The sequence below is a fragment of the Lithobates pipiens genome, unplaced genomic scaffold, assembly GCF_037356315.1.
Source record: "Lithobates pipiens isolate NorthernLeopardFrog02 unplaced genomic scaffold, aLitPip1_a1.2 Scaffold_18, whole genome shotgun sequence".
Taxonomy (NCBI): domain Eukaryota; kingdom Metazoa; phylum Chordata; class Amphibia; order Anura; family Ranidae; genus Lithobates; species Lithobates pipiens.
In genome coordinates this window covers 497801499-497816159 of record NW_027507758.1, presented here as the reverse complement: position 1 = coordinate 497816159, position 14661 = coordinate 497801499, and the positions used below count along the sequence as shown (strand labels likewise).

At 46.1% G+C, this 14661-nt stretch overlaps 1 protein-coding gene across 5 annotated transcripts in view; it reads left to right on the top strand.

Annotated features, from left to right (window-relative positions):
• KY (kyphoscoliosis peptidase) overlaps positions 1-14661 on the top strand; it is a 105157-nt gene that overhangs the window by 31103 nt on the left and 59393 nt on the right. The window lies entirely within an intron of this gene.

The window sequence follows — 14661 nt, the reverse complement described above, 5'->3', positions numbered from 1 at the left end:
GGGCAGAGAGCTTAGGGCATGAATTTAACCCCACGACCATCTTGAGTTTTGGCATGTGTTCTTGATCTAGCACTGGTTTCAGTGCCTTGTTTGTATGTGGAATTCCCTAGTTAATATATACAGTATATTAAACATTTAAACAGAGAATATTAGATCCTGTGTGCTTTCTCTTTGCTCCTTTATGAATATTTGGCTCTTCTGAGTATATTTGTCCCCTTATATGGGCAAGAGTGGTAATTCACCAAGTGCTGCTTGGATGCACTATCCCTGAAGGGAAACAAGTGTGTTGTGACCTTTCTGGTAATGTAGGGATCATAACCTTGAGGTGAGCGGACAGTTTTCATGGTGGGGGAGACACGGAGAACATTGCATTACTGAGCTCACATTGGCACAGTGGTGACTGGATCATCTATTGGACTTTATTTAGAATATATGCATGTTTATTTAGTGGAACATTCATATTTGTATTTATGTATTGTGTGATACATTTGCACAGTGGAATAAGTAGATTATAATTATAAGTAGAGTTGTGCTGCACTAAATACTGTTACTTATGTTATACACTTAGTGCTGTGAAATCACTTTACAAGTGTCAGCTGGCAACTCAATGGAGCTTTGGAGCCACTGTTATTGTCATTTTTATTTTGGTTGTTTCCCTTTTTTAGAGTCGCGCATATTACTAGTTGTGCTAATTGGTTTATTGGTTTTAAATGGGACCGCATACTGACAGGAATTGTACCAACTGATTGGCTTATCTCCAATGTGGTACCAATTTTCAAAAAAGGGCATAGACAAATTACTGGAAACTACATGCCACTCAGCCTAACATCAATAGTAGGTAAATTATTGGAGGGGATGATAAGGGGCTAAATCCAAAAATGCACTGATTAAAAAAGTATAATTTAGTAGTAATCGGCATGGATTTACGAACGCTCATTCCTGCCAGACCAATCTGTTAACATTCTACAAGGAAGTCAGCTGCCATCTAGATAGGAGGAGGCCTGTGGATGTGGTGTACCTGGATTTTGAAAAAGCATTCAATAGAGCAGGGGTCACAAACTGGCGGCCCTCCAGCTGTTGCAAAACTACAAGTCCCATGAGGCATTGCAAGGCTGACAGTTACCAGCATGACTCCCACAGGCAGAGGCATGATGGCATTTGTAGTTTCGCAGCAGCTGGAGTGCCGCCAGTTTGAAACCCCTGCAATAGAGTTACCCATAAATGCTTAATCTACAAACTGAGGTCTGCAGGCATGGACCATAAGGTTTGTTCTTGGATAGAATACTGGTTACAAGGCCGTGTCCAAAGGGTGGTGGTGATAAATAACGTGTACTCAGACTGGTCAGGAGTAGTAAGTGGGGTACCCCGAGACTCTGTCAATTCTGTTTAATTCATTCATAAATGATATAGAGGATGGGATAAATAGCTCAATCTCAGTTTTTGCGGAAGACACAAAAATAGGCAGGGCAATGACTCCACATCAGGATATAGAAATTTTCCAGAAAGACCTGAACAAAATAATGCGGTGGGCAACTACATTGGAAACTACATTGGAGAATGTAGAAATGGAGAAATGTAAAGTAATGCACTTGGGGGCAAAAAACATAAATGCAAACTACTCACTAGAGGGAGAACCTCTGGGGAATCAAGGATGGAGAAAGATCTGGGGATCCTAGTAGAAGACAGACTGAGCAATAGCATGCAGTGTCAAGCTGCAGCTACCAAAGCCGGCAGAATATTGGCATATACTCAAGAGAAAAAAACTATAATCCTGCCACTTTATAAAACTCTGGTTAGGCCGCATTTGGAGTATTCCATTCAGTTATGGTCACCAGTCCTAAGAAGAGATGTGCTGGAGCTGGAAAGAGACCAAAGAAGGGCAACAAAATTAATAAGGAAACTGGAGGACCTCAATTACAAGGAACAACTACAAGCATTAAATTTATATTTGCTGGAGAAGCGATGCTTGAGAGGTGATATAATAAAGATTTGCAAATACCTCAAGTGATTCCAGCGTAGGAAACAACTATTCAGTCTTAGGTAGTGTAAGCCCTTGTACACACGGTCGGAGAATCCGTCGGAATGTGTCCTATCGGACCGTGTCGTCGGATAATCCGACTGTGTGTGGTATGCATCGGACTGATTCCGTCTGAATATCCGTCGGACCCAATTTTCCAACATGTTGGAAATATTTCCCGACCAACTGGGCCGATCGGACATACTCCGATCATGTGTAGAGAATTCTGATCGGACCAAGTGCCACGCATGCTCAGATCAAATTCCTACATCAAAGCTATTGGCTACTAGCCTGAATGTAGTCCCATCGTAACGAAATTACGTCATCACGTTCTGAAAGATCTGATTTTTCGCCAACTTTGTCCGACCGTGTGTATGCAACAGTTTCGGACAAGATCCGACAGACAAAATCCGACGGGCAAAATCCGACGGATTTGGTTGTGGAAATCTCCGACCGTGTGTACAGGGGCTAAGAGGACACAAGGCCAAACACTGAGATTGGAAGAGAAGCAGTTAACCTTAAACTGTGCAGGGTATTTTTATTGTCAGGGCTATAAGGATGTGGAAATCTCTTCCACAATTGGTGGTGGCAGCAGGGAGTATGGATATTTTTAACAGACTCTTGGACTTCGATCTTAAAGAACACAATGTACAGGGATAGGGGAAATAATTATAGACACTGACACATGTACACCTACACAGGTTGAACTGGATGGACTATTGCCTTTGTTCAACCTTACCTACTATGTATCTATGCTACTGCCATTCTATGTATTTTATGTTTGACAGCCTTGAATTTCTGTAATACCAAAATATGCTTTAGCCCAGGGTTTCAGGGCTGCCAGCAGAAAGGTACAGTTAGCCTTCCCAGCTGTAGGTAGCCAAGTGCCATTTTTGCAAGGGGTGTCTCATAAGGAACTTGAGAGGTTTCTATACAGTGTCTTGAGAAAGGAAGGTGGTCTGATTGGACACTGAACTCTTGAGAGACTTTGGCAGCCATCTTGGGCGAAGGAACCTTTTAAACAAAGGAACCCTATATCATTTTGGTGCACTTCTGGAGAGTGAATGGTAGGGAGAGGAACCCACTTATGAGGGACAGTGCTTGGCACAGGGTCAGGTTCCAGATGAGGAGGGATAGCTTAGGTAAGGTTTCTTTTTCACTTTGAACACTCCCATAAGCAGTGCAGAGGCATGGAGTTGATACAGACTGCAGAAACATCCCCTGCTTATGCCAAGAAGGGACACTAAATACAAAACGTGGATCAATAATTCCCCACACTTTCTGGAGTCCTTTAGTCATAATTTCCTAAAAACATCACAAACGCTGTGGAAATAATGACTGTTAATGCATTTTGCGCTATGAAAAAAAAAGGGGCACTAATGTTAGTAACAGAAGGCATCCTCCGGTAACATACCCTGCAAATATTGAGACTGTATATTCTCTCGATAGCTGATAACAGTGCTGAACAGTAATTTTATATTTCATCTGTTTCTGCCAAGAAACTGAGCACAATTTATATACAACGTAAAAGACATCAGTACCCTATATACTGTGTGTGTGAGTATTTCCTCCCAAACAAGGTACTTAATTCAGGCCTTGACTACATGCCAGGAGTAGTACATAGCTAAAAAAATGTCATGTATGATAAAGGACTCCAGATACCACCCTGTCTGCTAGTGTAATCCAGCTGGACCTTATTCTTGCTGTCTGTACACAGTTTATTCATTTTAACTTAACTCTGGCAGTTCCTCTCCTCTGTCTGTCTCTCTCACTCCCATGCTGTACAGGAAACAGAGTGTTTTCATTCTCCTGCTCCACTCTGCTGTGGGCAGCACATCAATTTGACAGCCGGCCCTGGGTGTCACCCAGGTATGGTCTGCACCTGGCCTGGGCACCCCCGCACCCTGTCACAGCTCTCCTTTCCGAGCTCGCTTCTCCCTGCCCTGTCACAGCACCACTGCGCTGCCTAAGGCCGCTCCACTGTCGACGCTTCACTCACCAAGGAGGGTGCCGATCCCCTCCCCCATTGGTATGCTACTGACTGGGGGGATTGAAAGGGGGATAGCCTATGAAAAGGTAATCCAATGAGGAGGGAGTTGCAGTAGTTGAAGTGAGAGATAACCAGAGAGTGAATCAGAAGCTTTGTGGTGTTATTGGTTAAAAAGGTGGCAAGATTTGGACAGTGAGTAGATGTGGGGCCAAAAGTAGAGTTCAGAGTCCAGGTTTACACCAAGAACCCTGGCATGCATGACAGAGAAGTCAGGAGAAGGGGCGCATGGGGGAAGACATTAAATGAGCTCAGTTTTGGATAGACTGAGTTTGAGGAAGTGGTGTGACATCCAGGTTGATATGTCTGGTGGTAAATTAGTGGGGATCCCTAATGAAATAAGGAACAGAAGAGGAGGAGGTAGAATTGTAAGTGACAATGACATTGCAGTGTGATAGGTAAGATGAGAACCAATGAAGAATATAGCCATAGAGACCAAAGGAGTGGAGTTTTTTTGAGGGGGCAGTCAACTGTATCAAAGGCAGCAGAAAGTTCCAAGAGTGAAGTACAGAATAGTGACCATTCACGATGGGCCAACCCCCCCCCCCCCCCCCCCAGTTCGGTTCGCACCAGAACACCTCAAACAAAAAACTCTAGCGAACATGCAAACCCTAGTAAAGTATATGGGACACGAACATGCAAAATCAAAAGTCCTCTTTTTAAAGGCTTATATGCAAGTTATTGCCATTAAAAGTGTATGGGGACCTGGGTACTGCCCTGGGGAACATGTATCAATGCAAGAAAAAGTTTTTAAAATAATCATTTTTAAAGGAGCAGTGATTTTAATGATGCTTAAAGTATAACCATAAAAATGAAATATTCCTTTGCCAGGTCCCAGCAATATAGATAAAAAAAATGCCAAAACAAAATTGGTGTGGGGTCCCCCCAAAAATCCATACCAAACCCTTATCCGAACAAGTAGCCTGGCAGGCCAGGAAAGGGGCGGGGATCGGGCATCCTCCCCCCTGAACCATACCAGGCCGCTTGCCCTCAACATGGGAAGGGTGCTTTGGGGTGCCCCTCAAACCACCTTGTCCCAATGTTGATGGGGATAAGGGCCTCTTCCCGACAACCCTGGCTGGGGGTTTTCGGGGTCTGCGGGTGGGGGGCTCATCAGAATATGGAAGCCCCCTTTAAGAAGGGGGGGCCCCCAGATCATGCCCCCCCATGTGACCGGGTATTGGGTACATTGTACCCCTACTCATTCACCAAAAAAGTGTAATAAAAATAAAAACCACAAGAGTTTTTGTGCGTCCTGCTATGTAAATGCACTGTCAATCACCCCGCCTGATGGAGCTGAAAAATATAAAAAAATGAGAAAGCTATGCCTCAATGGGAGGCCTCCTGGCAACTGGTGTCTCTTTGCTTTGACAGCTGTTATATAGGCAAGGGCAGGACCATCCGGTGACGTAACCAGGTAGATCCGCCCTTGCCTATTAAATAGCTTTCAAAGTGAAGAGACAGCTGTCCCTGGGAGGCCTCCCATCGAGGTGGAGCATTTTCTGTTTTTTTTTTCTTCTATTTTTCTGGTCTGTCGGGCAGACACTGCGGGACGCTTTTTTTATTTTTTAATAAAGGAATTGGTGAATGGATAGGGGGACAGTGCACCCGATACCCATTCACATGGGGGGGGGGGCTGGAATCGGGGGACTCCCTTGTTAAACTCGACTCGAGCGTCGGGACCATCCCTAGGGACTATTGTTGTTAGCTGTTAGTAAATCATTTGTAAGTTTTAGGAGAGCAGTTTCTGTGGAGTGTTGCAGGCAATAGCCATACTGAAGGGGATCAAGCAGCTTATTCTCAGTGAGGTGGTAGCTCAGGCAGTTGCAGACCAGGCGTTTAAGGAGTTTGGAGGTAAAGGGGAGCAAGGAAATGGGTCATGGTTGGTAAGATTGGTGGGATCCAGCAAGAGATTTTTAGGCATGGGGCTGACTAGTGCATGTTTTAGAGAATTGAGGAATAGATCCAGAAGAGAGGAAGGGATCAAAGATGCCAGTTAGAGTGTGTGGGATAAAGCCAGAGAGTGAGCATAGTATTTGCAAGGGAATAGGGTCCTGGAGGTAGGTGGTCAGGTGAGAATTTGAAAAAAGTTTAGCAACCTTCTCTATAGCAGCAGGGTTAAATGAGGGAAGTCTTGAATGTATCTGCATTGTTTGACACCAGTGTTTCTCGTATGACATAAATGTTCCTTATACGACACCAGTGTTCCAGTGTTCCTTATACGACACCAGTGTTCCTTATGCCACGTACACACGATCAAACAAGCGGGTGGAAAAGTCCGGCAAACCGAGAAAGTAGTTTTGCACTCCAATCTTCCCGCCGGACTCGCATTTCGGCGGACAATCCGGCCGTGTGTGTGCCAGTCCGCCGTACTTTTGAAATGAATGGACTTTTCCCGCCCGGAGAAAAGTCCGCTCATTTTGAGCGGGTCTCCAGGTAGGCGGGGCCCGCGAGGGAGACGCCGCTGGCCCCGCCTACCTGGTATGAACTTAAAGGGGAACCCCAACGCCGAAAAAAAATCGGCGTGGGGGTCCCCCCCAAGTCCACAACAGACCCTTGTCCAAGCTTCCCGGCCGGCCAGGAAAGGAGGGGCGAGTGAGCGCCCCACCCCTCCTGAGCCGTACCAGGCCGCGTGCCCTCAACATGGGGGGTGCCTTGGGGAAGGGGAGGTCGCGCGGCCCCCCCACCCCAAAGCACCTTGTCCCCATGTTGATGAGGACAAGGGCCTCTTCCCGACAACCCTGGCCGTTGGTTGTCGGGGTCTGCGGGCGAGGGGCTTATCGGAATCCGGGAGCCCCCTTTAATAAGGGGGCCCCAGGATACCGGCCCCCCCCATGTGAAGGAGTATGGGGTACAATGTACCCCTACCCATTCACCTGTAAAATAAAGTACAAAAAAAAACATAACACACAAGATAAAATAATTTATTGCACAGCTCCGGGGTCTTCCGTCTTCGGGGGTCTTCTCGCCGGACTCCTCTGCTATCTTCTTGTGGCTCTTTTGCTAGCGGAGGAGCCCGGCATTCTTCTTCGTCGCCGCGGCCTCTTCTTCCGACTTCGGGGGTCTTGTCCCCCTCTTCGGTTCTTCTGCCGGGCCACCGCGCCTTCTTATAGCTCTTTTACAGGCGGTGGCCCGGTCTTCTGTCACCGCCGCCGCCTTCCGTTCTTCTTCTTCTCCTTCTTCTTCTTCGCCTTCTTCTCCTGGAGATGTTGACTCGAAGTTCTCTCCAGCCGCAATGCCAGGGACGCACTGCGCGGGGACTTATATAGGGACAAGGGGCGGTGTCATCGGTTGATGTCACATGGGTTGATGTCACATGGTGACCCCGCCCCCTTACAATGTCACAGTCCCGGAGGATGGTGGGACTGTCGCCATGTGACATCAACCGATGACACCGCCCCTTGTCCCTATATAAGTCCCCGCGCAGCGCATCCCTGGCATTGCGGCCGGAGAGAGCATCGAATCAACATCTCCAGGAGAAGGAGAAGAAGAAGAACGGAAGGCTGCGGCGGCGGCGACAGAAGACCGGGACACCGCCTGTAAAAGAGCTATAAGAAGGCGCAGTGGCCCGGCAGAAGAACCGAAGAGGGGGACAAGACCCCCGAAGTTGGAAGAAGAGACCGCGGCGACAAAGAAGAATGCCGGGCTCCTCCGCTAGCAAAAGAGCCACAAGAAGATAGCGGAGGAGTCCGGCGAGAAGACCCCCCGAGCTGTGCAATAAATTATTTTATCTTGTGTGTTGTGTTTTTTTTTTTTTGTACTTTATTTTACAGGTGAATGGGTAGGGGTACATTGTACCCCATACTCATTCACATAGGGTGGGGGGGGCGGTATCCGGGGGCCCCCTTATTAAAGGGGCTCCCGGATTCCGATAAGCCCCTCGCCCGCAGACCCCGACAACCAACGGCCAGGGTTGTCGGGAAGAGGCCCTTGTCCTCATCAACATGGGGACAAGGTGCTTTGGGGTGGGGGGGCCGCGCGCCCCCTCCTTCCCCAAGGCACCCCCCATGTTGAGGGCACGTGGCCTGGTACGGCTCAGGAGGGGGGGGGGCGCTTGCTCGCCCCTCCTTTCCTGGCCGGCCGGGTAGCGTGCTCGGACAAGGGTCTGTTGTGGACTTGGGGGGGACCCCCCACGCCGATTTTTTTTTTTTTTTTTTTTTTTCCGGCGTTGGGGTTCCCCCTTAAGTCCATACCAGGTGGCGGGGCCAGCGGCGTCTCCTTCACGGGCCCCGCCTACCTGGAGACACGCTCGAAATGAGCGGTGTGGGCGAGTCCGTTCATCCGTTCATTTCAAAAGTAGGGCGGATAGTACGGCGGACTTAGTACGCTGTATTAGTCCGCTGAAAAAGTGCCGTGTGTGGGCAAGTAGCCTGTTCGGAAAGTCTGACGGACAGTCTAAGTCCGTCGGATAGTTGGCTACGTGTGTACGCGGCATTATACGACTCCAGTGTTCCTTATTAAACGACACCAGCGTTCCCCATAGGACACCAGTGTACCTTATATGCAAGGCACATGCACCTGGAAACTATAATCAGTAAAAATCTCTTCTGTCTGGCTTTGTTCCCATTTTTATGGAAACTGCTTCAGAGCAAAGCTAAGCTGAGATTAATAACGCCAATGTGCAGATATACCCTCCAGTGACTTTGAAGAAGAGAAACCTCCTGTAAGAGGTAACTAATCTGGAAAGAGAGCTTGCTAATAGTGCTTTACTCACTGACATCTAATACACCTGCTCATAAGCGTCAATCAAGCTTTGACTTATAGCTGTGTCAGCTAGACAGATTAATGCTTTCTTGGGCTTCTAAAATTCTCCTATTGCTTTTAATAAATCTAAGGCCACTGAGATCAGTAGACTATTGGTATCATGTGTAAAAGGCAGAGCCCTTATGAGAGTGATAGATTATATACTGTGACTTGATCATACAGAGGATTAAACTCAACTAACCAGTTTTCTCTCTTGTTGTTTTATGCAATTTATGGCACAGGCAGCATTTTAATGTTGACCAAAATCTCCTTTTGTAAATGGCAGGATACCAGATCTTCCTGTTCATTACATGGCTCAGGGTGCATGTCCAGCTAAAATGTTTTTACTAGTTTTGAATAATGGAGGAAGGGTTAGTACCTCTGTCACTTCTTGTCCTGGACATGCATCAGGAAGTGAGATGAATTTATACCTTTGACTGTTGTCACATTTGCAGGTATCATCATAAGAAAATTTCCCTTTACTCCTTTTTTCAGCGACAACAATACATTTTAGATGTCCCTTTACATTTTTTGTCTCAGTGACAATAGTTGCTAGAACAAAAAGTAAAAGCAAATCTCCAAATCAGGGAGAAAAACATAACTGTAAATCGAACAGAGGTGCTAATCCTCCCTCACTCCAAAAATGGACATAATTATACTTTAAATAAATGAACTGACTGGAGACTTCTCAGTTATATCCTTAAGGAATGGGAGTTTTAAAGAGAAGTGGAGCTATATCTTTTTTTTAAGGATAAAGTCCGCATATGATCCTTATTGCATAGTTACATTGTTAAAAAATTTATATCTGATACTTTGAAGGACCACTTTGGAAGCTGACAATCACTACTACAGTGATCACCGCAATATTCTGGGACCTGCTTCCGTTCATAAAATGCCTTTCATTATTTTCAATTAATACAAAGCATTCTCTGATTGGGAGAAGTACAGATCATAATGTCACTTCCCCTCCTCTCCACCCCCTCCAATCATAGAAGGCCTTGTATTCACTGAAAATAATACAAGACATTCTGTGAATGGTAGCTACACTGAGTAAATTCCTGTAGTCATTGTACAGTTGGGAAGCTGCTTGGCACAGGACCCAGAAGATCACAGCTAGCATTGTAGTAGTCAACACTACTACATTGTAGAAAGCAGAAAGGAAGGCGCTTCTCAGTGCAGTATTAAAAACGTTTAATGGCCAAAAATTGTTAAAAACAATTACAAGAGGTATGTGGTATAAAAGCTCATCATAAGTAATGTAGCATCCTGCGGGATGCCCCCTGGGGATTGTGACAGCTGCAGATGGTGGCATGCCAAACAACTGTGGAGAGCTGTGTATTACCAGTCCAGAAAGTGAAGCCGCAATGTCGGGGCCAGTATGAAATGCAGGTACCCAGAGTGGATGTCACATGTGTTCCAAGCTGGCCCTTCCTTTCTCCTTTGTTTTATTAGAGTAAGCTTCTCTCTCATGAAGTGCTGCTGAGGTGCATTATCTGATTTACATCTGCATATCCTCACTTTCATCACTTACCTTACCAGAGTAACTTATTTTTAATTGAAATGATAGGGTGTTCTGCAGATGTCATTATTATTGAGTAAGAAATATGGATAGAACAGGTAACCTGTTAAGCTAGCATTTATTATCATACTTTTAAAACAGATATTATGACATTAATCTTGTCATAACATTACAGCCAATTGAATGATGAAATACCAGGAGAGTGCAGAGTTTAGTAGTGTGCTATGTGCAGAGTTTAGAAGTGCCCTGCGTACAGAGTTCAGGAGTACGCTACGTACAGAGTGCAGGGTTCAGATGTGTGCTATGTACAGAGTGAAGAGTTCAGGAATGCCTTTCATAGAGAATGCAGATTTCAGGAGTGCCTTGCGTACTGAGTGCAAAGATAAGGAGCGCGCTATGTACAAAGTGCAGGGTCCAGGTGTGCACTATGTTCAGTGTGTAAAGTTCAGGAGTGTCCTGCGTACAGAGTTCAGGAGGGCATGATATACTGTTTGTCAATTTCGAGTGCACAGTTCAGGAGTGCCGTGCATATAGAGTGCAGGGTTCAGGAGTGCCACTGGGCAGTTTACAACAAAAATGTACCTCTCCATTTCCCCCAAATCATCCTCCTCCCCAGTACAGAGCTCCCCTCCCACCGCAAAAATTTCCCTTGACCGTATCTGATATAGGATAGCTTTTTTAGGTTTCCTGGTGATGAGCCCGACTTGATGGAAGAAGACTTCTCTTACAGCTCTGGTTCAGGGACCACTGGAATGGAGACGGTGGCCCCGTGAGCGCAGCGGGGTAGGAGTGTCTGACTGGAAGCAGCGGCTGGTTCTTCTGGATGCTGGAACTGCAGAGAAGTTGGTAGACAGGCAGGCAGCGATCAGCAGGCAAGGCAGTGGCAGCAAGGACTGGGTGCAGCACACTTGAACAGCAGAAGAATAGTCAGGCGGGCCGGGTCACAATGGATAAGCAGGCAGGTAAGTACAGCAGGCAGAAGAGAAATGCAGGCAGGCAGAGGTTCGGCAACAAAGGTACAGTCCAAAGCAAGGTCAGGCAGGCCGGGGTCAGAGCAGGAGAGGTCAGCGAGGTCAGACGGTAGCCGGATCAGATATCACAACAGCAGGCAGATAGCAAGTAGTTTGGGTACAGAGCTGCAGACAAACAGCATCGAGTAGATGCAGCAGCCTTCTTTAAATAGGCCCACTGGCGCCAAACCGCGCTAACGCGCACGACGCGCACGTGGACACCGTGAACGTCGCGGTCGCGCACATCGCGTACGCGCACCTGCGCATCAGCCCGTTTTGTGCGGGAGAAACCCTGACAAGCTGCTACAGCTTGCCTTAGTAGCAGAGCAGAGAGTGCAGGCTGTGTGACGGGCACAGCTTTCAGCAGTGCTGGGGCAATGTCATCTAGATCCCAGGGTGAACGTGCCAAACTACGCCCCCCCCAAAGATTTAGCACTCTTAGCAACCCCCCAAACTTCCCCTCCTAGAACAATACTTACCCCTGCCGCCCCCCAAATTCCCCCTTCCAACACAAATCCCCTTCCCCCAATCTCCTTGTGGCATCGGCATGCCTTATAGTGTCTAAACACACTTAAGCACTAAGTGCATTCAGGTGCTGCTGCCCCTGGACTAGCGCAGCTTTATACATCCCTCGCCCCCTCTTCTGCTCTCATAGGCATGTGCAGGGCAAGGAGGATTCAGTGCAGCTGCCTGGAGAGGAGCACTGTCACTTCTAAACAGCGAAGCCGGACTTCTGTAATTAGAAGTGACAGTAGTGAGCGGCAAGCGCAGGGCCTGCACCAGAGGTGGCAGAACCCAGTTCCTTCACATTCAAGCTGAAAAAAAAAAGCCCTGGTGGTACAGCATTTATGCTTATTCCCTCTTTATACCATTTACATTAAACAGAGCACACATTAATTCATTCTTTGACTGGGTTGAAACTTTAAAACTGAATTTTAGCTTAAAAAAAATCCCTACAGCTTTAGTCACATCACTTACCTATAATGAGGTATATCTTGTGTTGTACAAGCAGCTGGAACCTGGAGAAATCTTCACTGCAGGTATGCCCTGTCCTCTTCCTGTCTCTTCTGATGCTGCAATGGTAACAGTTTCAGTTCTTCAGGTTTCAGAGCTAAGGGTTAAGTTGACTTCATCATTTTTAAGAGTTGGCTTATGGTAAAGTTGGTGAAGTGCCACTTAGTACTGTTATTTTGTACATTCAGATGTTTAGTCTGAAAAGTATGTGGTTTTAATCTGTGGCCAATACAAATGAAAGCTAAAGTTTAGTATAAAAAAAAAGAAAAGAAGAATATCCCACGTTGTGCAGGCACGATTATTTAATCATTTAATGAAAAAAAAAAAACACTCATGACAGTAGGAAAAAAGGGGTGGTTGTGTGAGGGGGTGACCAACCATTAACATGGAGACACTACATTAGCTTTATGTCCCTAGCCATCTCTAGCCCCCCAAAAATGTCAGTGCATACACTTTAAATGTTATTTTAACATTTCTACTTTGTAATACTTTCCTCCACATTTGTTGGTTCTGTACAGATTCAGACAATGAAAGGGAGAATCTTGTCCAACATTGCATGTATGATTGTTAAGGAACCCACCTGAGAAATCCCGTGTAACCTGTGCATGACCAGAATCGTAACGACACCAGGAAATACAGCACAGGCCTCACTGAAATCATTGTTATTGTTCAATGGTGAGATGCATGAAATAATTAACAAAGCAGCCGTAAGCACAGAACATGAATCATAATTTTTACAGAAACCGAAAGCACAGCAAATGAACTATAAATCCAAGCAGGTGAAGTGAGGAAATGGTCACTCCACTTTCCTAAGGGCCGGTTCACACAGCAGGCGAGGCGAGGCGACTCCGACTTGCCTCGCCGCGTCCTCAGCGGCGACTTGCAAATGATTTCTGTATAGAAGTCAATGCAAGTCGCCCCGAGGTCGCCCAAAAGTAGTACAGGAACCTTTTTTCTGAGTCGGAGCGACTCGAGTCGCTCCTCTCAGAACGGTTCCATTGTACAGAACGGGGGCGACTTGCGAGAGCGAGGCGAGGCGAGTCGTGTCGCCTCGCATCGCCCGCTGTGTGAACCGGCTCTAAGGAAAATCAAGACCTAGGAACTTCTACTTGCCAACTTTCCAATAATAAGTAATCCATTAATAAAGGACCATAATTGCTTTGTGGCAGTGACACTAGAGCACAGAGAATGATTGCCACGTTTTCCATGACTGGCACAACAGAGCAGCTGAAAGCTTTCAGAAGTTGGCAGACCCCAGTAAAGAGGATACAAGGCTGTGATTATTGTCCACTTAAAGTGATTTATCTCAAAAATCCTATTTCTGATATGTGTCTGTGTTATCATGTACTTGAAAAAAACAAAAAACAAATGGCAACCACCCCAGCCTGTAACTGGCTTTTGCAGCAAGGAGCACATGGATGGATGACCCAGGTCAAAAGGTAACAAAAAATCCAAGCTCACTTACCAGCCAGTCTGCATCAAACTACATTGTCCTGTCAAACTGGTTAAGTTAAAACCAAGGGGGTTTAGTTTAGTTTTGCACACATTTGCAAATAAATGTATAAGCTACAGGGCCATTTCACATTCCCCCCCCCCCCCCCAAGTGTACTGCAGTCCTAACTGTCTAAGTTTTGAGAGTCTCCAATGTTGGAGCGCATACAGTATATAATAATGGACAGATTGGGGGCAGGTATGCCTGGAAGGCCATAAAAGGCATAGGGATGCACTGGACACCCAGCAATAGCACAATGGCAGAGAAGGTATCCCAGTGCGCCCCACCTCACTAATTAACCAACAGTACAAACAAATGACAACCACCCCGGCCTGTAACTGGTCTTTACAACAAAGAGCTTGGACTTTTTATTAGTTGTATGAAAAGTATCCTGTTTTCTTTGCATGGCATCCCCTGTGTGAATTCCATGGTGATCCTGCCAGTCTCCTTGCTTTCATATTTCATATTGACCACACCAGGGTCTATTTGGAAGCACAGCTTGCCTGTACTCCACTGGTCATACTTCTACTGGCACACCCCCTGCACAACCATTCTCTGGAAAGATCAGTTTAATGATGTTTCTCTGCCTCCTGCTGACAGCTTGTGTGATCACTTATATGGAAAAAAAATAAATAAACATGTGTGTATGTGTGTGTGTATATATGTGTGTGTGTGTGTGTGTGTGTGTGTGTGTGTGTGTGTGTATATATATATATATATATATATATATATATATATATATATATATATAATGTATGTATGTACACACAGTGCCTTGACATTTTCCACATTTTGTCATGTTACAACCAAAAACATAAA